This window comes from Apium graveolens, chromosome 7 (assembly GCF_009905375.1).
Source record: "Apium graveolens cultivar Ventura chromosome 7, ASM990537v1, whole genome shotgun sequence".
Lineage (NCBI taxonomy): Eukaryota > Viridiplantae > Streptophyta > Magnoliopsida > Apiales > Apiaceae > Apium > Apium graveolens.
In genome coordinates, this window is record NC_133653.1 from 38,173,718 (window position 1) to 38,199,315 (window position 25,598).

The 25,598-nt window shown below is 36.1% G+C and overlaps 1 non-coding gene across 1 annotated transcript; it reads left to right on the plus strand.

Annotated features, from left to right (window-relative positions):
* Nucleotides 1-19,210: 19,210 nt before the first annotated feature.
* On the plus strand, nucleotides 19,211-19,317 carry LOC141676070 (small nucleolar RNA R71). The gene has a single exon (XR_012556680.1). It is a non-coding gene; the product is annotated as a small nucleolar RNA R71 (small nucleolar RNA).
* Nucleotides 19,318-25,598: the final 6,281 nt, after the last annotated feature.

A 25,598-nucleotide genomic window follows, 5' to 3' on the forward strand; every position in this document is an offset into this window, starting at 1 on the left:
GTTCCATCAGGCCTGATCTGGTCCATCAGGCCTGATCAATGTGTTAACCTATTTGGTTTGAATGTCATACATCTTTTTATTGGGACTTGTAGCCCAAATCATGTGTAATCAATGCAATATTTAATTACGTAATCAGGATTTATTTATCCCCTATCACATACCTTGTACATTAAAAGACTAATCCTTATAACCTCAAGACTTTGATTCTTCTGTTATCTGATTCTTTTACCGGCTGATAGCCAATCCTTGTATTTACCATGTTGTCCCCTTGTAATGATTACAAATCACCTTATGCTTGGAAACCAATGTTGTTTATGATTCTGTTTATTGATTTACATTGTTCATTCTGTTATTGTTATAGAATTGGATTGTTTTATAAAAATATGGACCAGATTCGTGGTCAAACCATATTGGTAGTCATGTTAGGCCAATGTGGGCCTTGGATCCATTAATTAGAGCGGAGTTGCGTGCCTTGCTCGGGGTTAGTGTGTGACTGATCAACATCCTAACCTTGGTTTTTAGAAAGAAAATTAAATATCCAATTCTAATCATTGTTTATCCATAAACCTGATATCCTAAATCATTTCATTTGATCATTATTTAATCTCAGTATTGTCAATGTGACTTGCTGAGCTAGTTAGCTCATTTCTGCGATTCTGTTTATGTTATTTTCCATTTAAGAAGGAACCTGTTGGTAGTGAAGATCCCCAATCAAGTGTGCGAGCTAGGATTCCAGTTTGAACGGAATAAGCTAGCTAAAGACTTTTATAATAGTTTAAGTTTGGAAGTTTGTAAGAATGTTCAATATTCAGTTGTAAGTTTGAATAGTTGGGATTTGGACGTTTGTAATATAAGTGTGTGTTTGTGGCTTGTGTGTATACTTTAACCTGTTGCGATCCGTGGATAAAGGTAAGTAGGGTCACTGTATATTATTATTATCTTTATTATTGTTATAAGTAGGTTTATATATATATGGTGTGTGTGTGTGTGTTGTGGACCCCAAACTTCTGACCCGGATTTGGAGGGCGCCATATAAGGAATGGTTAAGATTCTTGGTAGTGCACTCGGGTCTCTCCAACTTTGTCTTATTTGCTCAATTTTATTGATTATCTCCTTTTTAGCCACCATGGTGAATCCAAACTTTTTCTTGATAGCAAAGAATACTTTTACTAAGACAGAGTAGCCTTCATTGAGAATTTTGTGAAGAGGCCAAGTGAATTCCTTTCCACCCTTCTACCTAAACACTAATCTTTCTGGGAGTCTGTTATGGGCATCAATAGCTCTCACTTCATCCAACTCATCCAAGTAAAGATTGATGTCTGAAAATTCCTTTATATCATAAATAAAGGGTTGATCTCCTTTGTTAACTGTTGGCTTGGGTTTGGATAAGGTTTTGGATTTAGATGGGATAGTCTTGACTGGTTTGCTTGGCTTGTTCTTTCTTATTTTAGAGGAAGTTGGGATAGGGAGATTCAGCTCTGGAATTGGTAGGCTTTCCTAGTCTATTGGTCCATCCTTTGGAATAATTGGCTCATCGTGAAAATTTTCACCAGGATGGACCTTGATTTCAACTTGATCCAATATGGGCAAAGTTGGTTGATTTGCAGTAGTAGACTCAGTTGGCTTTGGTTCTACCTCTTCTTCTTCAAATTCCAGCTTCCTTTTGGATCTTTTCTTTCTCATTCTTTTTATAAATGTCTTCTTTGGTTCCTCCAATTTCTCAGGCTCAGTTGTAGTGACAGGCTTCTCAGTTTCTGATTTGGTTGCCAGCTTTTCAGCTTGTTTCTTAGTGTTAGGGCGAAAACACACGCTAAATTACACGCAAGTATACACGTTCGCAAGTAGTATAAGATATAGATCATATTCGTTCCCACATAGACTGGTTTAGGTTAAGTTTAAATTATGCACTTATGCAACAATAGTATGGTTATTATTCAATGCTAAGATGATAACAAGTTGGGATGATTATAACTAAGACTAAACTAACATGCAATTAACTACGAATAAAAGTGACTGAATTAACTATATGAGACTAACATGGGATTTTAACTTCATTCCAACTTCATTCCAAGTCATTGTTCTTAACCTTAGTATGAAATGGTGATGACAACTAATCAGATAACACGAAACTAGTAAATGCCAACTTTCGTTATACGAATACCCTACTACCAGACATCCACAAAAGATATAGAAGCTGAATAGACACCAATTATGTTGAAACCCTATATGTCTATAGAATTTGACAACATAAAGGTTTAATGCGCAAGTTATCTATCGTGATTACATAAGGCAAGTAAGATGGTTAAAATTACCTATGAATCATGCATAATAAATACATGAACTTATGCTAGCATGGTAAGTTCTAAACCTCTATATTCACTTTCGCTTTAATAAAGATTAACATGCTATCTTATATGTTAGCTACGCACATCAGACGAATAAGCACAACCAATACTAGGATATCAATCAATCACCACACACTTAGATATCAAAATAATTAACTATAGAAATCCATAAGTAAATCCGTTAGAACCCCACGACAATGATTAGTTCATAATCGAACTCATCGTCACCATTGGTTCCAATGAAAGCATGATAATAAACAATATACGAGTACTAGGGTTCAAAGACAAATCGAAAACAAGCATCCAAAGTATCAACTATATTAAAGAATATGAAAGTCTTCTTCTCCGTAGCCGTCTTGTGCTCTTTAGGTCTTCGTATTGCTCTCCCTGGTCTCCTTGCTGTTAAAAACATCTTATTATAGGTTTATATAGGCTTCAGGATCAACAGGGCTTCACATCTCTCAAAAATCAAGTCAAAACAGGATTCTGCTGATCACATCCCGCGCGGCCGCCCCGCGTTACGCATGGGCGTGCGCTATTTCTGTCCTTCTGGCATGGCCGCCCCACTTCCCAGTGCGGGCGCGCCGTGCTTCTGGATTTTTGCTCTAATTTCTTGTTTTTGATGTAAGTTGAGTTCTGTCTGTCAGAATTTGATGATCCAATAGTCCACGCGAAGCTCTCGAGATGCTCTTCAACATGAGAAGGGTCGTGGCATCCGATTCTGACCTCCTTGTAACATATTACCTTGAAAAGCTCAATTAATCATCCAACTAATGCCTGTAATGCACAAACACAAAAACACATAAAAAATACCAACAACTTGAGTCCAAAATACCAACTTAAGCCTATAATGAAGCGTTCCATGTAGCTACAAAATCCACTTATCACACCCCCAAACTTGAATCGATGCTTGTCCTCAAACATAAACAGGCTCAAAAACTATAAAACAAAACTAATGCATGAATGCAACTACATGAATGCAACTAAATAATAATGCAATCGACCCCCTCAGAATAACCATAACCAACCAACAAGTGAACGCCTCTAAGAATGCAATGACTTAAAATAGAGTTCGAATAAATCCCACAAACCAACTCAAAAACCAGAAATGTGTGTATGTGTAACGCTTAGCATATATACTCTCGATATTAGATCAATAACTATACTTATCTTATCATCAAAACAATCACAAGTTTATAAACAGAATAGACGTTAAACGCATAATGGCTCACAACACCTCCTTTCTACTAGAGTTATACAATGATTCACGCTATTATTGAACACATAACAAGATGCTTATTAGACCGTGCAATGAATGAGGTCCACAAAAGACTTATACAATAATACCCATGTACAGAGCGTTAGGTTAGCGGATCCCTAGACTATAAAAGCCTTAGGTCACTAGACACAAAGTCCCCTAAAAACTTAATAACTCGAGTATTAAAGAGGTCACTCTTGATCAATTATGCATAAACACATTTTTTTTCTTCATTTCTTTTTTTTTCTTTTCTTATTTTCAATGATTTCTGAATGAGTGTGTTTCACTCCATCTCATTCAACCCTAGACTACTCGTATAAATATGAGTCGGCTACTAGCCATTTGACGCCTAGCCACAACTAACAATAAAATCCAAGTTTTTCCCTAGTTTAAAATTCAGTGTTCTTACGTCATTACGAGAATAGAACAAAATTTAGATATAAACAAGTGATTAGCTCTCAACAAATAAACAAATATGATCATGATCTAACTCAAAAGCAATCCTATAAGACTTTGTGATTTTTTTTCCTGGCATGCAAATCAATTCATTAGACTTAAACAACCCTCTATTCGTCATCACTACACTCAAATTAACATAAACTTATTAGACAGAAATAGCTCAACCTAAGGGATCATGTTATATGCATGCAAATGCAACTAAATGGACTCACATAATAACACGAACAAAAATGTCCTATATGAACAATCTTGCAAACATATGAATGAAATACAACTAAACATGCAACATGAATCTATATGAATCTATATGGACACACACAAACTAGTCCTTACATTATCACCCCCAAACATAAAATTTTCAACGTCCTCATTGAAGGTAATAATAAGGATATAAGGCATACCTAGTTAGCAGGAGGATCACCCTCTTCGGGTGGAGGATCAGGTGGTCAATCAACCTCGACACCAGTGTCTCGGAAAACAGTACTGAGAGCGTGTGTCAAATCTTCAGCAAAACGACGGTGGATGTCATGCATGGCCTCAATACTCCGAATCAACCTTCTATACTGCGCATCACCAAGACCAAACCTATCAACTGTCTGTGGTGCACGAGAGGGACCATCTGAAAGTACGGGAGGAACCGGCCGGCACCCTTTAGATTATCATAGATATATTCCAACCCCTTTTCAGGGCGTGCACCTAAAAATGCATAACTCAAATGATCTGGCAGCGGGTTGAGCTTAAGTATGGGAACTTCTTCAATAGACGGCTCGAGATGCTCCTGAGAAATTTTAAGCTCTGCTAACCCCAGAGAATCGAATGGCATATCCAACTTCCTCTTCCATAGAGGTGCATTTAAAACCTGCAGTTGCTCTGCCTCTTTTTCATCTTCACTATAAGATTCCCCTGTTAAGGATCTCTCTAAGGTCCCTGACTTTGGCAATTGCTCAAGCTCCGAACTCACGACAGAGTTGACCCACTATACTTTAAAGCACTGCTCTTTATCTGTGGGTAACTTTATTTCCTTGAACACCTTAAAAGTGACTTTCTAATCTTGAACCTTCATCGTAAGCTCTCCTTTTTTCACATCGATCATAGTTCGGCCTGTAGCCAAGAATGGTCTTCCAAAGATGATGAGAATCTTCTTATCTTCCTCAAAATCAAGAATTACAAAATCAGCAGGGAAGATGAGTTTATCTACCTTAACCAAGACATCCCCCACTACTCCTCGTCGATAAGTGATGGTCCGATCAGCCAACTGCAGAGACATGTTTACAGGTTTTGGCTCAGGCAAACCAAGTTTCTTGAAGATAGATAAGGGCATCAGATTGGTGCTAGCTTCCCAATTCACATAAACACTTGTCGAATGACAGATTGTCAATGGTGCAAGGTATCATGAAGCTTTCTGGATCTTTAAGTTTAGGAGGTAATTTTTGTTGCAGCACAGCACTGCACTCTTCCGTTAGAGCAACGGTGTCCAACTCTTCAAGTTTTAGCTTCCGAGATATGATACCCTTCATGAACTTAGTGTGGCGCCCTCCAAACCCGGGTCAGAAGTTTGTGGTCCACAACACAAACACAACATATAAACCTGTATATAAGATCCTATTTGCAATGACCCTGCTTTACATAACCATGGATCGCAACAGCTTAAAGTCTGAAAACAAGCCACAACCTTAGCTTTTATTACATCGTACCAAATCCCAACTAATTTAACTTACAGCTGATAATAAAATTATTTTTACAATCTTACTATCTCACTATCACAATAAGCTCCTGCTAGCTCGATCCAACTCATTCTGGAATCCTAGCTCGAACATTGAACTGGGAAACCTCGCTATCAACCGTATCCTTCTTAACTGAAGAATACATAAAAAGATTTGCAAGAGTGAGCTAACTAGCTCAGCAAGTCACAATGACAATAAATGAGGTTAATCAATGATCAAACGAGATAATTCAGAGGAATCAAGTTTGTTGCTAAATAATCATTAGAATTGGATACTCATTTTAAGTTTTTAAAACCAAGGTTAGGCTGCTGATTAGTCACGCACTAACACTAAGAAAAGCACACAGCACTGCTCTAACTACTGGATCCAAGGCACATATTGGCCTAACTTGACCATTGATATGGTCTGACCACGAATCTGGTCCATATATAAAAAAACTATCCAATTCTAAAGCAGTTCAATATGATAAACAATATAATTCGAAACAACAAGATCATAATCAATGATAATTAAACACTTGAATAAAACATAATGAAACTCATGGATATCACAAGGGTATATCAGGGTATGTATAAGAAATGGTTTTCAATCCATAAATGATCAGGTATTAGACAAATAATGATTTTTTAAGGTATAGTTCTTTGATGTTATAAAGAATGGTTGGAGTATAAAAGTTTCTGTGTTTTCAAACAATTTTGTTCCAGTGTTTGGTGTTTGGTAGTTATACATTTGGGGAGTAGTATCATATTTGTGTGATGTGGTATCTGAGGATCAACAAAGGATGGTTTACAAAGAATAAGGCTTACGGCTCAAGATCAAGAAAATTAGGGTTTAAGGGTAAATAGTTTAAAGCACTTGCAATATAAAACAAGAGTTATTTTGAATAATAGCGACATGTTATGAAACAGTTTGACAATATTTGCAATATATCTTTAAGAAAAGTTCGGGAGTACTTGCCTTACAGGGCTTTACAACTATTACTGATCGACTCTGAGCCGACTCTATCGCTCACGCTTTATTGTCTATCCACTAGATCACTCTGGATTCGACCTCAACACTTAAGTCCTTTGATTGGAACCTTACTGAGCTTTTCGACTCACCACCAACTATCTTTTGTCCACTGCCGATTCTCCGGCATTTCGACTAGAACCTACAAGGTCGAAACATCCTAACTTAGACATTTGATTATGCTTGACATATCTTCGCTAACAGTCTACCCGAACGTTAACAAAACCTGACTCGTAACATACTTCATATAATAATACACGTATCACTTAGGGTTCACATTCTCCAAAATCGGTTCGGTGCTCATTTTCAGAAAATACGTATACTCGTCATTTTACAAAATTATGGTTACTGAGTTTTGGATAGAACATTTACCACAACATACAATCACGTTCGTATAAAGTATAGGCACACACACACACATATATATATATTCATTCGACGTCCCGATAATTATCGGATACGCTCCCGCATTTCCATAGTTGATTTCCCGGAAATCGGGCAACGTCTCCTTTGTTTATCGGACTACCCGTCGAAACATCAATCGACGTCAAATCCCAAACACAACCATCGCAACAATTAACCAATCACATACTCCACATTTCACAATTTCCTTACCACCGATTTGAATCAACTAATTATTATTATTATTTACATCTTATATATTTTTATTGCTATTTATTTATTTGTAGGACTCAGAACAACGTCATCACCGTCGACTCACCGAAGTTCACCGTCGACGGCGGCAAAATTTATTGGTGCCCGAATAATTCAGGTTTCTAATATGAGTTCTACCGATTATTTGCTAATAATACCCGCACGAAATATTTATTTATTTCACGAAATCAGTCAACTATATACCCACACGGCGGCGGCCGAAAAAAGGGAAAAAAAACAGCAGCAGAAAAGTATCAACACTCAACTGTATACCCATACGTATGTATATATACATACAAGGTAACGAGCAGAACAGAGAAAATCACCCACCGAAATCACGCCGGAAATAAAACGGCGAGTAAGACCAGGGAACAACCAGGCAGAAGACGAAGAAGAGGGGAGATGATCGAGCATAACAGAGATATCAAGAACCGAGATGAATACCACCGAGATCGAGCCCCCCCTGTCCGCCTTGCTTCAATCCCCTTGTTTAGTCTGTTCTGTTTGTTTATATTTATTATTATATTATTTTTTTCAACTGAAAACCCAGCAGCTAACACCTGGATGCAATAGTATAGAATTTTGACACGTAGCAAAAAAAAGAAAGGATAAGTATAATCTTCTGGCAGCCCGGTTCAACACAAAACTCGATATTAACGAATCAAGTCGTGCTTAAAACAATTTCAGGAAGCTACCAAATTGGTCTTAAAATATTATAAATATCCCGAGATTAATAAAAATATAAATTTCGTAAATTTTAAAATAAATTTTGAAAAGCAGTTTATACCAGCTATTATCAATTTAACGAATCAACGCGCGGGTAGAATTAATCCCAAAAATTTCCAGAATAATTTTAAAATTCTCGGAATATTCCAAACTTAAATAAATACGAGTTTCGTAATTTTTGAAGAATTCTGGAATTAAATACATATTTTACAATTAAATGCAATCAGAAAATCATACAGGGTTAAATAATTGATAAAATATTGATTTCTAAATTTTATAAAATCCCAAAAATTATTATTGTAATTTTAAAATCATGAAACTAATTTTAGAGACAATCCAAATATTTACGGGTTTAAAACTCTAATAAAATCACCTTTAAAAATAAAACAGAATAATATAACTCAATCTTTAACTACACATTCCAATCCTTTACACCAATAAATCACAGAAAAATAGTATATATCAACATACCGCTACCAAAACCAAGACACATATTTTATTTAATTAATACTTCCACAATTACATATTTAATAATTCAAAAATACACGAGTCGTTATATCCTTCCCCCCTTTAAAAAGATTTTTTCCTCAGAATCTGGTTTAACTAAATAAGTGAGGATATTTGTCAAGCATATCTGACTCTAGTTTCCAAGTAGACTCTTCTACTCGAGGATTTCAAACGTAATTACTACAGATATACATTCATTTCCAATGACTTGCCTTTAACGATCAAGAATTTAGATCGATCACTATGTGCAAAACAAACTTGGAAGAGAGCCCATTGGCTCCTGATCAATCACTTGATTCGAATCAGATACTTATCTTCCTAACCTTGACAGGCAAAACACATTATATGTACAAACTTTTATGATGGTAACATCCACTCATGAACAACTTTATCTATATTTATCAATACCTCAAATGGTTCACTAAATTTAGGACTCAACTTGTCCTCCCTATTCAGATCTATTCAACCTTTTTCAAGGTAAAACTTTTACTAACACTACTAGTACTATTTCTATACCCATACACTCTCTCGATACAAATCCGCCTTCGTGCTTTGATTATCCCAAACTGCTTCAATCAATATCACTACGCCCTTGGTGTGCTGAATTAATGTAGAGTTTGACAACTTCCTTTCTCCCATTTTATCTCAATAAAGTGGGGACCTACACTTGCGTCCACCTAAGGCTTGGTAAAGTAGCATTCTAAAGCTGAAATTGATGATAAATAATCATCCCAGTTTTCCTTAAAACTCAACCTCTCCACATATCTTGTTTTTCCTGAATCGCTTCCTCACTTTGACTCTTCGCTTAAGGATGGTAAGCGGTGCACATTTTTAACTTGGTTTCCAAACATTTAAACATCTCCTATTTGTTTTATCAGTTAAGGCTGAAAAGTAATCTCATATATAAACTTTAGATTCCACTCTTTCCAATTCGTTTATTAACTCCTCAGTGATCTTAATTACATCAAATCCCTTTCTTCTGTACAAGGCATACGTTACCATTCGGCTTTGTTTAGGCAGTTGTTAATGGATTAATCATAATCTTTTGTTAACCTCGGTCAAAATTTTATACTTGAGAGCTCAATGTATAGTTGCTCTCCTTCTAATCTTTGGGGAAAAATCTTTGGGCATTCCACACAAACTTTCTTATTCTTTGAATAGCTGAGGATGTTATCAATAAATACAATTTGCTTATCCAAGTACTCCTTATATCACCATATCCCTTAATTCCTTGTAGATAACTGATATACTTGTTATTTCACCTAATATCATCAGAGCTTGTAATGCTTATAACTCATTTTAATCGTAATCTCTGTTATGTCCTCATGTCGGATCTTAAGTTAATTCTCAATACATAACACACTTCTTGAATTAGGTCTCCTAAGTAATCAATTCTTTATAGGGTCTCACTTCTTCTTATTCATTGTTTTATTAAACTCCTGATAATCAGTATATACTCTTATAATTTCATTCCTTTTCTCCATGAACATCACTGGTACCCTTCATGATTCACTTCTTGTAAAACCACTCCCTGGGTCTGCCTTATCCACTAGGCCTCCAATACTTCAACTTAATTCTTTGACATATCCAACACTTCCTAATCCATCTTGAGATTTCCTTCTTATACCTGGTTATCACTATTTTCCCTTAAATTTCCGTATATCTTGGCAGTTCTTCAATAAATTAAATACTTTATATTATGAATTCCCTATGGGATCTTATTTCTTAGTCCTTCTACTTGTAGCATCCCAGCGCTGGAAGAAAACTTGGGGGTATCGTGATCGTTCTCCTGGGCGCATAAATTTCATCTTACTAACTGCTAACATCGTGATCTATTATCTTCTCTTAACATCTCCTTATCTTTCCCTTGGCAACTTTGACTGAAAGGTTATACTATCTATCCTTGCTCCTTTTGGATTATAAACTCTGACTTCCAATTCCAACTTTTGAAATTCCATAGATAATTCTTCTGGTACAGTTTCTATGTTTACTTTCTTCTTTTTACTTATCATTTGCCACTACATTTGTTTTTCCTTGTAAATATATACTTCAAACTCTTATGGTCCGTATAGATTTTACACCTTTCTCCATACATATCATGTTTCCCAATCTTTCAAAACAAATATTATTATTGTTAGTCCCAATTATGAGTAGGATACTTCTGCTCATAAGGTTTCGGTTGTCTGGGTGCATATACAATAACTTTATTGTACTACATTAACACACTTCCTATTTCCTTATGAGAAGCATCACTATAAACTACCAAATCCCCTTGATACTTTCCAAAGTGATAATGCAGGTGCTATAACCATTCTTTTATTTAACTTCGCAAAACTTTCTTCACCCTTCCCCATTTCCTATAAACTTCATGCTTTCCTGGTTAGCTTCGTCAAAGGTATTGCAACTTTCAAGAAATCTTGCACAAATTTTCAATAATAACCGGTCTATGGTAAAACTTCTTACTTTTTTTTTCTTTTTTTTGGGTGCTTTTGGTCTTTTATTTATATCAACTTTAATTTCTGTTGGATCCCCTTTAATCTCCTCCTCACTGACTATTTATGCTTCCTTCCATCAAAACTTTCACCTTGTAAAATTTTCATACATCTTCTTTCTCCTTCGACTTCCCAGTTATCATTAAATACCTTGCATGGTCCTCCTTGGACTTTAAGTAATATAAATATAACTTATTCGGATCTTCCTTCACGATTCTGTTCATCAAGTTTAAATATTACTAGTATATTAGTTAATTCAAATCACATCACTAGAACTTTATAGCAGTAGTACTTAGTTCTGAAAATTATCCTTGATATGTTTATAGGTTCAATCTCTAATTGGTAACGCCCAAATCTTAAATAGATTTTAGAAAATACTTTGCTTTTCTGTTTGATCAAACAAATCAGTAGTTCGAGGTAACAGATATTCACTCTTAATAGTAAACTTGTTGAGCTTTCGCTAGTCGACGCATAATCCCATACTTCCGTCTTTCTTATTAACAGTTAGTACTGGTGCACCTTATGGGATACACCGGGTCTAATAGCTTCTTCTTCTAGCATCTCTTGCATCTGCTTTGCTAACTTCCTTATTTTAACTGATGCCATTTTGTGTAAGGCCTTGGTCACTGGCTTCGTCTCAGGTGCTAAGTCAATCGCGAGCTTTATTTCTCTATCAGGAGGAAATGTTGATAACTCATATGGAAACATATCTTGAAAATCCTTAATTGCTATCAAATCTTCAAATTTTATTTGCTTCTGACTTTTATTTATCCCATAATCACCATAATGTTCACATCTTGATCACCGTAATGACCGTTAACAAATTCTTTACCCTCCTTCTTCCTTTATACCTCATCATATTCTCATTTGACGTCTTCAGGACTATCTCTTCATCACAACGGTTTGTCTGGGCATCATGCTTAAATAGTTAATCCATTCCGTAGAATAATGTCAAATCCTCTTATTTCAAATGATATCAATTCTTCACAACTTATTTCCAGAAATCTAAATTTCACCATTGGTACTTACTTATTCAACAATTACACGTTCTTAACTTGCTAGTCCTTTGATCACTAACTTATAGATTCAACACGGTAATTCATCTTATCAACAAAACCTTGAAAGATAAACAATTAAGTTTCTCTCACATATTTTAATACTTTAACGCGTAAGGTATCCACAATAATTGTTCACATCACCGCATCCGTATTCTGAATAACATATTTCACAGATAAATTATAAACTCTTGTTCTTGGAGACGTATTCCTTATTGGAGTAGATTCCCTTGACTCTTAGTGCATTCCTGACTGGGTTAGTGATTTGCAATTCTCGCCATATGCCCGTGTTTCCTTTCCATGCATGAGAGGTAGATGAAACTTTTCCCACTTGATTCAGAATACGTTGATTTTTACTTGAGAATCTTTTTGCAAAGAACAACAGTACGACAGAACAACTAGAAGGATTCACGGTTTTAATAAACTTAGAGTTAGAAGGAAAGAAGAAGTGATGATTTGAATATGAATGAGACAACCACATTGGTACTTAAGATGGTCAGTCTTTCGTACCATATGGCATACAGCACATGATTAGGTGGCGTCTCACCCGACTCTTCGTCATCCCGACAAAGCGTCTCACCATAACACTATTTGTCCCAATCAGAGAGCAAAACTTGAGGGGAACAATTAAATTTGAAAGGAATGTAATATCCTCCTTTTTGATATCATCATAAGGAGTTTATTAAGAAAATAAGTTCATATATTTTTAGGAATTAAAAAGGAATATACGCTGTAATATTGAAGACATGAACGATACCGTTGGTCACCATCCACATTTCACTTGTATTCATCTTTCGAGCTTGTTCGATCATATCCCAATTGTGTCATATATCAACTTTAGAAAGTACGCTGAAATGCCTTCACAAATTAAGCATTATGGTAGATTCTTACTTGGTAGGTCTTGCGTCTTTAACAGCGTACCTACACGTATAATACTTTAACAATTCGATCATAATGGCGTCCTTAGCAGATAACCTCGAGTTTCCTCTTTCAATTTAGAATAACCCCGAATTATTCAACATAGCGATCCTTCTGTCAATAATATTCTTCTTTTAGAAAAGTCTAGAAATCTTCCCAATCTTCTGCGATCAGGCCCAGGCTCCTTTTAAATCAATAAATTCCTTAAACTTTAATGGTCTCTGCAACTGGATGAATAATTACTCCGTACGCGGATTCTGGTATTAATCTTGTCAAACAATATTTGCACCTTACCGTTAGGAATAATCAACTTCTTCATAATCGCAGGTTACTTTGTTCTCTGAATTAACCATATTAAGTCTGAAACAAGCATCCTTCCAGGTGATCCGGGGTTTTTTTTTAGCAAACAAGAAACTCAAGTAGTAACTTGACAACCAATATTTAAAACTCATTTATTCAAAAAGGCTTTTAGGAATTTTGTAAGGAAAATTTTTTTTCGAAAACTTGTTTAAAATTTTTGAAAATCACAAATCTGGTTGTCCTTACTATATGAGTTGGTTGTTGCCCTTCCGACCTGTAACAAGGTACCAAGTTAAAGGAACGATCACATAAAGGTCCATTCACTTCAATCTACCTTCTCTCCTTTGTTAGGTCCATTTGTCTTCCTTAATCGATGATCACTTCAATTGTCGTTGCATGATATCGTATTCGCAGCTTCACATCAAAACTTTCATACCGGTAATACTCATGTCATCAACTATACAATAGTTAAGTGGAACAGACTATTCAATGGTCAACAAGTCGGCTAATGCCACATCACCTTGTTACTATAAATAGATATCATACCATCATAACACCACTATCTAATTTTAAGAAAGCTCCAGATCCATAATATCCTCTAACTCTCTCTATTCAATGCTTATCTAATTCATTCCACAAGCTAGTCGTGGGTGACCTAATTACTAATGACTTCTTTTAACCTTATAACAGCTATCCTCTGGAACACTTGAATCTTCTTTCTAAACTTTTTCTCACCTTTATTTATATCTCAAGTACTCACCAATTATAGTAACCATCGAATTCATCCTCGTAGGTACTGTTGCTTCATAAGACAAGTTTTAAACCGAGGGTATAGAATATGATGTAGGGTAAACTAAAGAGATACACTCACAGCCGAATGTTCAGTAAAACAATAAGCAGATAGAGGTTCTTAAATAGGTAGTCTCATATCAAGAGGTGGTAGAATATCGTAGAATAACTTGAAGAGGTGCAATTGTCATAGCAGAAGATAATACCATTAATACTGATGGAGGAGCAAGGTGCAAATCAAATCTGAGAGAAGATGATAATCCTCGAACGGAAAACTCCAAACGATCAGATGATACCGGGAAATCAGGATCTGCCATTGCCATTATCTGGAAATCACGTCGCAAGCTATGAATCCAGAATCACAATACGAACTGTGCCGGAGACCTACTATACAATCGCACTCAACCTCACAATGTCTTATCTTTCTATTTCCTATTCCTAATTCTAACCTTCTACCCAATCCCGATAGTCTAGGCTTGTTTCAGTGACTTATAACCTGTAGCTCTGATACCAACCTGTGGCGCCCTCCAAATCCAGGTCAGAAGTTTGGGGTCCACAACACAAACACAACATATAAACCTGTATATAAGATACTATTTATAATGACCCTGCTTTACATAACCACAGATCGCAACAGGTTAAAGTATGAAAACAAGCCACAACCTTAGCTTTTATTACATCGTACCAAATCCCAACTAATTTAACTTACAGCTGATAATAAAATTATTTTTACAATCTTACTATCTCACTACCGCAATAAGCTCCTGCTAGCTCGATCCAACTCAATCTGGAATCCTAGCTCGAACATTGAACTGGGAAACCTCGCTATCAACCGTATCCTTCTTAACTGTAGAATACATAAAAAGATTTGCAAGAGTGAGCTAACTAGCTCAGCAAGTCACAATGACAATAACTGAGGTTAATCAATGATCAAACGAGATGATTCAGAGGAATCAAGTTTATTTCTAAATAATCATTAGAATTGAATACTCATTTTAAATTTTTAAAACCAAGGTTAGGCTGCTGATCAATCACGCACTAACCCCAAGCAAAGCACACAACACTGCTCTAAGTACTGGATCCAAGGCACACATTGGCCTAACTTGACCAGTGATATGGTCTGACCACGAATCTGGTCCATACATTAAAAAAATTATCCAATTCTAAAGCAATTCAATATGATAAACAATATAATTCGCTATAACAAGATCATAATTAATGATGATTAAACACTTGAATAAAACGTAATGAAACTCATGGATATCATAAGGGTATATCAGGGTATGTATAAGAAACGATTTTCAATCCATAAAGGATCAGGTATTAGACAAGTAATGATTTTTCAAGGTATAGTTCTTTGATTTTATAAAGAATGGTTGGAGTATAAAAGTTTCTGTGTTTTCAAATAATTTTATTCCAGTGTTTGGTGTTTGTTAGTTATCCATTTGGGGAGTAGTATCATATTTGTGTGATGTGGTATCTGAGGATCAACAAAGGATGGTTTACAAAGAATAAGGCTTACGGCTTAAGATCAAGAAAATTAGGGTTCAAGGTTAAATAGTTTAAAACACTTGCAATATAAAACAGGAGTTATTTTGAATAATAGCGACATGTTATGAAATAGTTTGACAATATTTGCAATATATCTTGAAGAAAAGTTCGGGAGTACTTGCCTTACAGGGCTTTACAACTATTACTGATCGACTCTGAGCCGACTCTATCGCTCAGGCTTTATTGTCTATCCACTAGATCACTCTGGATTCGACCTCAACACTTAAGTTCTTTGATTGGAACCTTACTGAGCTTTTCGACTCACCACCAACTATCTTTCGTCCAATGCCAATTCTCGGGCATTCCGACTAGAACCTACAAGGTCGAAACATCCTAACTTAGACATTCGATTATGCTTGACATATCCTCGCAAACAGTCTACCCGAACGTTAACAAAACCCGACTCATAACATACTCCATATAGTAATACATGTATCACTTAGGGTTCACATTCTCGAAAATCGGTTCGGTGCTCGTTTTCAGAAAATACGTATACTCGTCATTTTATGAAATTAGGGTTACTAAGTTTTGGACAGAACATTTACCATAACATACAATCACGTTCGTATAAAGTATAGGCATATATAAATATATTCATTCGACATCCCGATAATTATCGGATACGCTCCCGCATTTCCATAGTTGATTTCCCGGAAATCGGGCAGCGTCTCCTTTGTTTATCGGACTACCCGTCGAAACATCAATCGACGTCAAATCCCAAACACAACCATCGCATCAATTAACCAATCACATACTCCACTTTTCACAATTTCCCAACCACCGATTCGAATCAACTAATAATTATTATTTACATATTATATATTTTTATTGCTATTTATTTATTTGTAGGACTCAAAACAACGTCATCACCGTCCACCGCCGACTCACCGAAGTTCACCGTCGACGGGGGCAAAATTTATTGGTGCCCGAATAATTCAGGTTTCTAATATGAATTCTACCAATTATTTGCTAATAATACCCACACGAAATATTTATTTATTTCATGAAATCGGTCAACTATTCCCTACATGGATTATATAGAACCATTCAATAATCACAAACTGGAAACAACCATACGGTCGAAAGGACAAAGGCCGGAGATACCAAAACCGAAATTAGGAACACAGAAAAACACAGCACCACAATATACGCACATAAGTATATATATAATAGCAACGCAACTGGACCACGAGCGCGTGCATCGCACGCACGCTGACGACCATGCCAGAAAAGCACACGGCGGCGGCCGGAAAAAGGGAAAAAAACAGCAACAGAATAGTATCAACACTCAACTGTATACCTATACGTATATATATACAAGGTAACGAGTAGAACAGAGAAAAACACCCACCAAAATTACGCCAGAAATAAAACGGCGACTAAGACCAGGGAACAGCCAGGCAGAAGACAAAGAAGATGGGAGATGATCGAGCGTAACAGAGATATCAAGAACCGAGAGGGATACCACCGAGATCGAGCCCCCCTGTCCGCCTTGCTTCGATCCCCTTGTCTAGTCTGTTTTGTTTGTTTATATTTATTATTATATTATTTTTTTTCCAACTGAAAACCCAGCAGCTAACACGTGGATGCAATAGTATAGAATTTTGACACGTAGCAAAAAAAAGAAAGGATAAGTATAATCTTCTGGCAGCCCGGTTTAACACAAAACTAGATATTAACGAATCAAGTCGTGCTTAAAACAATTTCAGGAAGCTACCAAAGTGGTCTTAAAATATTATAAATATCCCGAAATAAATAAAAATATAAATTTCGTAAATTTTAAAATAAATTTTGAAACACAATTTATACCCACTATTATCAATTCAACGAATCAACATGCGGATCCCAAAAATTTCCAGAATAATTTTTAAATTCTCGGAATATTCCAAACTTCAATAAATATGAGTTTCGTAATTTTTGAAGAATTTTGGAATTAAATATAGATTTTACAATTAAATGCAATCAAAAAATCATACAGGGTTAAATAATTGATAAAATATTGATTTCTAAATTTTATAAAATCCCAAAAATAATTATTGAAATTTTAAAATCATGAAACTAATTTTAGAGATAATCCAAATATTTACGGGTTTAAAACTCTAATAAAATCACCTTTAAAAATAAAACAGAATAATATAACTCAATCTTTAACTACACATTCCAATCCTTTACACCAATAAATCACAGACAAATAGTATATATCCACATACTGCTACCAAAACCAAGAGACATATTTTATTTAATTAATACTTCCACAATTACATATTTAATAATTTAAAAATACACGAGTCGTTATACTTAGCATAGCTCGACATCTGTTATAGAGCTTCTGCAAAAAGGTATGTTGATATGCAGCTTCTTGAAAACCTCCAAAAATTTGGCAAATTGCTTGTCGAACTTATGCTTTTGAAGCCTTTTAGGAAATGGCGGAGGTGGATAGACCTGTTTATCCCCTGTATTACCCTCAGAAGGATTGTTTGTAACAACTTTCTTCCTTGATTCCACTTCTGCTTCCTTCTACACCACTTTTTCAAATACAATCTCATCTTCTGGATTTGGAAAAGGTGCAGACGCACCTGTATTCTGAACAGAACTTTCAAAATCTTCTTCTTGCTGAATTTGGGGGCTTGCGACTTTTCCGGACCTCAAGGTGATGGCGTTCACCTGTTCGTTAACTTGCCTCTTGCCTGGATTGGCTACTGTATAACTAGGAAGCGTTCCTGATTTTCGATTCAACAAAGCATTGGCGATCTACCCAATTTGATTCTCCAGAGTCTTGATTGAAACCGCTTGGCTCTTACACATGAGCCTCAACTCCTCCAATTCAGATTTTTCATTAGATTGACTTGTACTTTCATACGGTAGTTGATAAAGTGGGAGTTGTTGTCTTGGTGCATATGGCGGTTGTTGAAAACCAGGAGGGTTGAATTGCTTTGCTGCATACTGCAGATAAGGCTGTTGCACCGCATTCTGATTGTTGCTCCAGCTGAAGTTAGGATGATTCCATTTGTTGGGATGATAAGTGGCAGGAACTGGTTGCTGCCACCTCTAAAAGTTGCTTATAAACTGAGCTGATTCGCAAGATATAGCACAATGCTCCATCGCATGCGGACCTGCAAACAGCTCACAAATACTAGTTATCTTTTTAACACCATAGTTAGCCAGAGAATCGATCTTCATTGACAACGCCTTTAGTTGAGCAGTGATAGTCGTAGTAGTATCCACTTCAAGAAATCCTGCTACCTTGCCCTGTGGCAATCTCTGAGTTGGATACTGATGTTCATTCGCAGCCATCAGTTCAATCAACTCATAAGCTTCATCATAGCTCTTTGCCCCTAATGCTCCACCTGATGCTACATCAAGCATGGGTCTAGACTGTGCTCCCAAACCATTGTAAAAATAATTGATGATCATCCAATCAGGCATGCCATGATGAAGACACTTCCTAAGCATCTCCTTGTAGCGCTCCCAAGCTTCACATAGAGTTTTTCCCAATTGTTGCGTAAAGTGAGTAAGAGCATTCCTGAGTGCAGCTATCTTCGCCATAGGGAAGAATGTAGTAAGAAACTTCTGAGCAAGATCCTTGTAATAACCCCAATTTTTGGAAATTTTTGAAACCCTTATGAATAGTGATTTTGCAGATTATGCTGAATGAGAAAACTTTTCATGTCACACTATATAGGGGTTCTGTTATGGATATTCTGAGATTTTATTAGTACTCTATATGGTATATAAGTGTATGTAAAGATCGTCAGAATCCAATTCCAAACCCTTTGATTTTTCCCAGAAATCCACTAGATACGGAAAGAATTGAGTATAAGGTAACAGGATAAAAAAGATTTAAATTAAAGGATTATAAGAGAGGATCATAAAAGGAATATAATGTATTGAGAAAGGTTAAGAGAACCCAAGTAATAAGATCCCGGATATGATCTCTCAAACGATAAACGAGAACGAAAGATAAGCGACCAAGAGACAAGCTTGTACAAGAAGCCAAGGATTGTGACATCGTCAAATCACAAGGTATGGACAAGTGGAAGCATTATGACATGTGCAAGGTAACATAAGCATGACAAAAGGGAAGGAATTGTTGGATGATTGTAAACCACACAAAGTTCAAGGTTAGAAAGGTAATTAACCAAAAACAAAACCAAAACAACCTAGCTAGCCAAAACAAATCAAAGCAAACACAAAATTTTTCATTTCTTCAACATTGCTCTCGGCTTTTTCTTCTTTTCAAAGGAAGAAAAATCAAAAATCAAGTTCCAAGCATTGTTAAATCACTTCCATAGATATACAAGCAAGTATATAGATATGGATGTCCTATAAGTTTAAGCTTCTAATTCCTTCACAATCTCTTCCATTAATTCAAGGAAGAAGATGGTGAATAGTAACTTTCAAAAAATAACTTTAGTTTTCTTGAATTTTTATGAAAGTTTAAGGTTATACAAGCAAGGATCAAGGTTCTTTAGGCATTCAAAGCTCTTGTGTTGTGTTAAGAAGCTTCAAGGAAGGTATAATCTCTTAACCAAGCTTTGTTATTGAATGTTAAGAGCATAATATGAGTGTTATAGTTCATGAGAGGCTTGATGGTTGTGTATGTAGAGATTAGTTGGTTTTGGGATGTTTTTGGAGTTGTAAATCTTGGTTGTTGATTAATGAACTTAACTGTAGTTTAAATTCATGATAAAGAATAGTATAAATTGTTAATGTTGAGTTTTTGGGGCTGTTATGATAAAGTATGGATGGAGTTTTGATTGGGTTGTGATTGTGGGTTGATTGGTGATGGTTTGGTGTTGAATTGGAATGGTATAAAATTGGGAAATCGCGTAAATATAGTCGTCGTAATGTCCGATTTACTTTAGATTGCTTTTGTTCATAACATTAGGACCGAGAACTCCCTGCTAGGTTTTGACCATTGCCATGTTTAGATAGTTCATGTTACGAGCTTCGTTTTGATATGTGGTTCATTTGATTCCGATGTACGGTTTAGGAGAAACGGCCGTTTTAAGTAACGACGTTTCGCGAGCGAACCCTTACCCCTCGCCTTACTTTGAAACATATGTTAAAGATCTTAAATGACTAATTGAAGTATGAAACATTTATGTAGGGTGTAATAGGCAGTTGGTAAGACACTCGCGAAGGAATCGCCTTAAAACTCGTAATGGTTAAATTATTAAAAATGGTGGAGCCGAGAGGACTCGAGTGACTTAAGAGAATCAGTAAGCGCAAAACGAGCGTTAGAGTCTGAGTTGGTTAGAGTATAGATTTACAAGTGACTTTGGTTTAATTCCAACTTACTTGTTGCTTATAGGTTACCAGACTCGTCCCGAGCCATTCGTAACCCCCAGTCGCTCAGGCAAGTTTTCTATCCGTTATACTGTTGTTGTGATGTATATGTGTATATGCATTATCTTGCGATAGATGCATGTTGGTTAATTAGCAAATGTGTGATATATTGAAGCATGCTGATATGGTATATATATGCATGCCTGTTTCGTATTCTTTCCATATATATCTGTTGATTCAGTTGATAATACCTATGCTAGAGAATAGCGGTAATTTGCATATACCCTTAGTATAGGGACCCAAAGGTGAAAACATTTTCTAAAACCGGGAGTCGAGGATCCCGAGTAGATTTTATATATATATATATTTATATATATATGGTTATAGTTTTCCACACTATTAATCGAATAAGGTTTATTCGATAACTTTATTTTATTTATTGAATATTATTTCGAATATTCATCCGAGGACCTATGACTCCTTTATTTTATTATTGAATATTATTTCGAATATTCATTCGAGGGCTTATGACTCAGTTATATTATTAATGATTATTAATTGAATATTCATTTGAGGATGTATGACTCCTTTATTTATTTAATGAATATTATTTATAATATTCATTCGAGGTATTATGACTCCGCTTATTATTTAATAATATTCTTTATTTTATTAAAGAGTAATGTTCGATAATCAAACTTATTTTCGATTATTCAAATAAAGATAGTATTGTATAAGTATATCTTTGATTATTTAATTTTCATTCAAGTAAGAGTTTTAAAACTTCTACTTCAATTATTTTTATAAAGATTATTCTTTATGGAAATATTATTTAAATAATAATATTCAGATATTTTCTAATATATCGGGACTGATTTATTTTAATAAATCAGCAGTACTCCAAAGATTCTTAAAAATGTTTTCGAGTCTTCAAAATGATTTTTAAAGTTAGAGTGGACCCCAAAACTCATTTTTTTATATTTAAGATCTTCCTTTCAAAGGGGATTTAAATACTCGCTCAAAACCTGGGGGATCCAGCTCTGTGGTGCATTTTACATTCGCAACGTGGTTGCTGTTTTGAGAAAACAAATGAATTGATTACTTACCCAACATTCGGGAAGTAAGCCCATCTAATTGAGTCGGCATAAGCGACAGGCCGGGGTACGGTCTATCAAAGTGTAAGTGGCTGGGTGGCAGTCCATCAACGCGTAAGAGGCTGGGTGGCGGTCCAGCACAAGGTCCTTATGTGGCCAGGGTGATGACCGGTGGGGGATTCATCCATCTACTAGTAGAAAAGGTTACTTATTGGTATCTTTGCCTGATCAGCAAGATATCAGGTTTATGCCAAAATTCTTTTTCTTTCCAAATTCATTGGATATTGCAACTCTGTTCATACTTTACATGACAGAGGTTTTCAGGAAATGTATGAGAGCTATATATAGGTGTATATATATATCGGGACTTAATGAAGTATCTCGTAACTTCATTTCATTCAATAATATTTCAAAGAATGAATCTATTCAAGTATTATCTTGTAGTCTCATCTATGTGATGAACTTTTGAACTAATTATAACTTGAACGGTGGTAGTTCAAGTAGTATTTGGAAAAGATATAAGTATATTGGAGTATCTTGTAACTTCATCTTTTAAACTTATATCTAGTAAATGATTATCTTATGCATGACAAAGATTTTCAGAAAAACGTTGAGACAAGGTTAGATATATGAGATCACCTTGCAACGGTATTTTTATACAGTTATACACTGGAACTCTGTGTGTATTATGCATGGAAGAGAACTTCCAATATTTTGAAAAGTATATATGTATATATATATACTGAATATTTTGCGACTTCATCGCATTAAGATATCAACTTGGTTCATTTCTTTTGACCAAGACTTTCATGAGTACTATGAGAAGGCTCATATATTGTTAATCATTATACATATTATTTCGGTGGGCTTGTTGCTCACCCTTGCTTTCTTCTTTCATCACACAACATCAGATAGATAAGATGAACAGGACCAAGCTCCCAATTCGCAAGCGGATAGGAAACGTTCCGCAGCTTTCTGGAAGCGTTGAGGCCGCTGTAGCTGAGGTAGAAATTACCAATAGGCTAGGCTTTCAACTTTTGATGTATCAGATTATGTATATTTATGAATTGTAATAATGGCAAAGAAATGTAATATATTCAGAAAACCTTTTAAGGTGTATTGGCAGATAATTGTGGAATAAAATGACTTGTGATTATTTTTGGATGTTCATCTCTGAGACTATAACTTGTGGTGTGTGTGTTTATTGTGGGGTCACAATACAGAGTAGTTGATTGTTTATTAAGATTGGGTGTTATTAAGGGAAATGGAACTCGTGACAACCCGGATTCCCGACCCCGGATTTGGGGGTGTTACAGAAGTGGTATAAGAGCTAAGCGTTATAAACCTCAGATATGATGTGATGTTAAGATAATAAGTTCACTAAGATAATAAGAACTCTTGCCAAGTTCATAGTCGGGCTACCTAATGTAGTACTGACAGTTAAAACCCTTATGGGAACCCTTATAAATATCGTGATAGAAGCGTAGTTCGTTATCGTATATGGTAGCGGGACACCGAACCCTGAGATTGAGGAGTAACAGCGCGATGATGTTTTATTACTAGTTGGAGATCGGATTGTGGATCCGATAGAGCGTCTTAACGCAGGACCGGATGATGTTCATATTGAGGATGTAGCGGTTGAGGATGTTGTCCTAGAAGGGAATTATCGCTAAGAAGGATCCTGTGAAGGATTCTGACAAGAATGAATAAAGGACCACTGATGAATTGATGACCATGGTTAGGTCGACTACCAGAGGTAGGATTGGTCGATCACTACCGGAGGTTCGTTCAAGTTTTTAAAGACAGTAGCCCCCTTTAACGTGGCTTACTCGTAAGACTGAGAAGTTTGAATGGACAGAGAAATGCGAGAACAACTTTCAAGAACTGAAGCAAAGGTTGGTGACGACCCCTATGCTGGCGTTGCCGGATGGAAAAGGAGATTTTATGAAGTATAGTGACGCTTCGCACAAGGGCTTAGGGTGCGTGCTTATGCAGCACGGTAAGGTAATCGCGTACGCGTCAAGACAATTAAGGGAGTATAAAATTCGATATCCCACCCATGAGCTTGGGCTCGTGGCAATAGTTTTGCCCTAAAGATTTGAGGCACAACTTGTATGGAGAGAAGTGCGAGATTTACACAAGCCATAAGTGCTCTAGTACATTTTCACGTAGAAAGAGCTCAACATACGCCAGAGGAGGCGGTTAGAGCTAATCAAGGATTACGATTATGAGATTCTTTATCATCCAGGGAAAGCCAAAATGGTGGCTAATGCCTTAGTGTAAAGGAGAGACTCAAGATGATAATGTCTTTGGGAGAGTTGATAAGAGATTTAGAGCAAACCCTGAACCTGATAGTCAGGGAGGTCGCCATCAAGATAGAAAGAACCCATAACATAATAGAGTGGAAAACATGGTTTTTAATGTATAAGATAACCCCGATTATGGGAGAAGGTTGAAACATTTCATACTAAGGAAACAGAAAGTCGAGTAAGGAAAGGAGACCCGAGACGGTACTCCTATACGGCAATTTATGGACCTATCTAGACAGAACTTAGACTATTATCCCCAACCACCACCTTGAGGAAACAATGCGATAGGAAATTCTTTCAGGACCTTTAAGTCTCTAAGCTCTCAGAGTTCCAAGGAACAGGTTGACCTAGTCGAGGCAAGAGCCTGGCTAAAGGAAATAGAGGAATCATTTGAGATTCTGAATGATTGATGAACCACAAAAGACTGTTTTTGTCACTTACCCTCCTAAAAGAGAGACCACCCGCTGGTGAAAGGCCAAGGAAGGCACGAAGCAAGAGATTATAATAAACTGATTTAAGTTCAGTCAATTATTTTCGGGAAAGTAATTCCCAAAGATAAGGAGATAGTGTAAAAGCTTTAGAGCCAGAGCAAAGGCAGACGAGTATGATGAATTATGAATCTAAGTTGTAAAAGTTATCAAGATTCGTTCTGAGGACACGAATCCAGAATGACGGGATGTATGAAATCAATGCTTATGTTGTGTTGGTTCATGAAATAATGATAAGAGAAAGGAGAATAAAAAGAAACTGAAGTGGAAAGGAATATAAAGGCAATAGAGTTTGAGGAATGATAAGGGAGTTGGGTATGAGGAAACCCTAAAGACTCGTACCAATAGAAGTAGAAAAGTATGTAATCGTCAGGATGAGGGTGATTCACCATGAGTTAAAATTGATGGTTGAAGGCATAAGAGATACATATATTTTATCTCCTGTAAGTTGGGAGGATTCGAGGAAACCTTGAGATAGTTCGAAGGATAAATAATGAGATGCGGATAAACTGAGGAGACAAGAAAGTAAGAAAGTAGGAAAGTTGGATGAAGGAAGTGACCTTCAAGAATGTGAAATGTAAGACCGGTGGCTCGATACCCAAAAAGGGAGACGCTAGGTATGAGAGTTATCC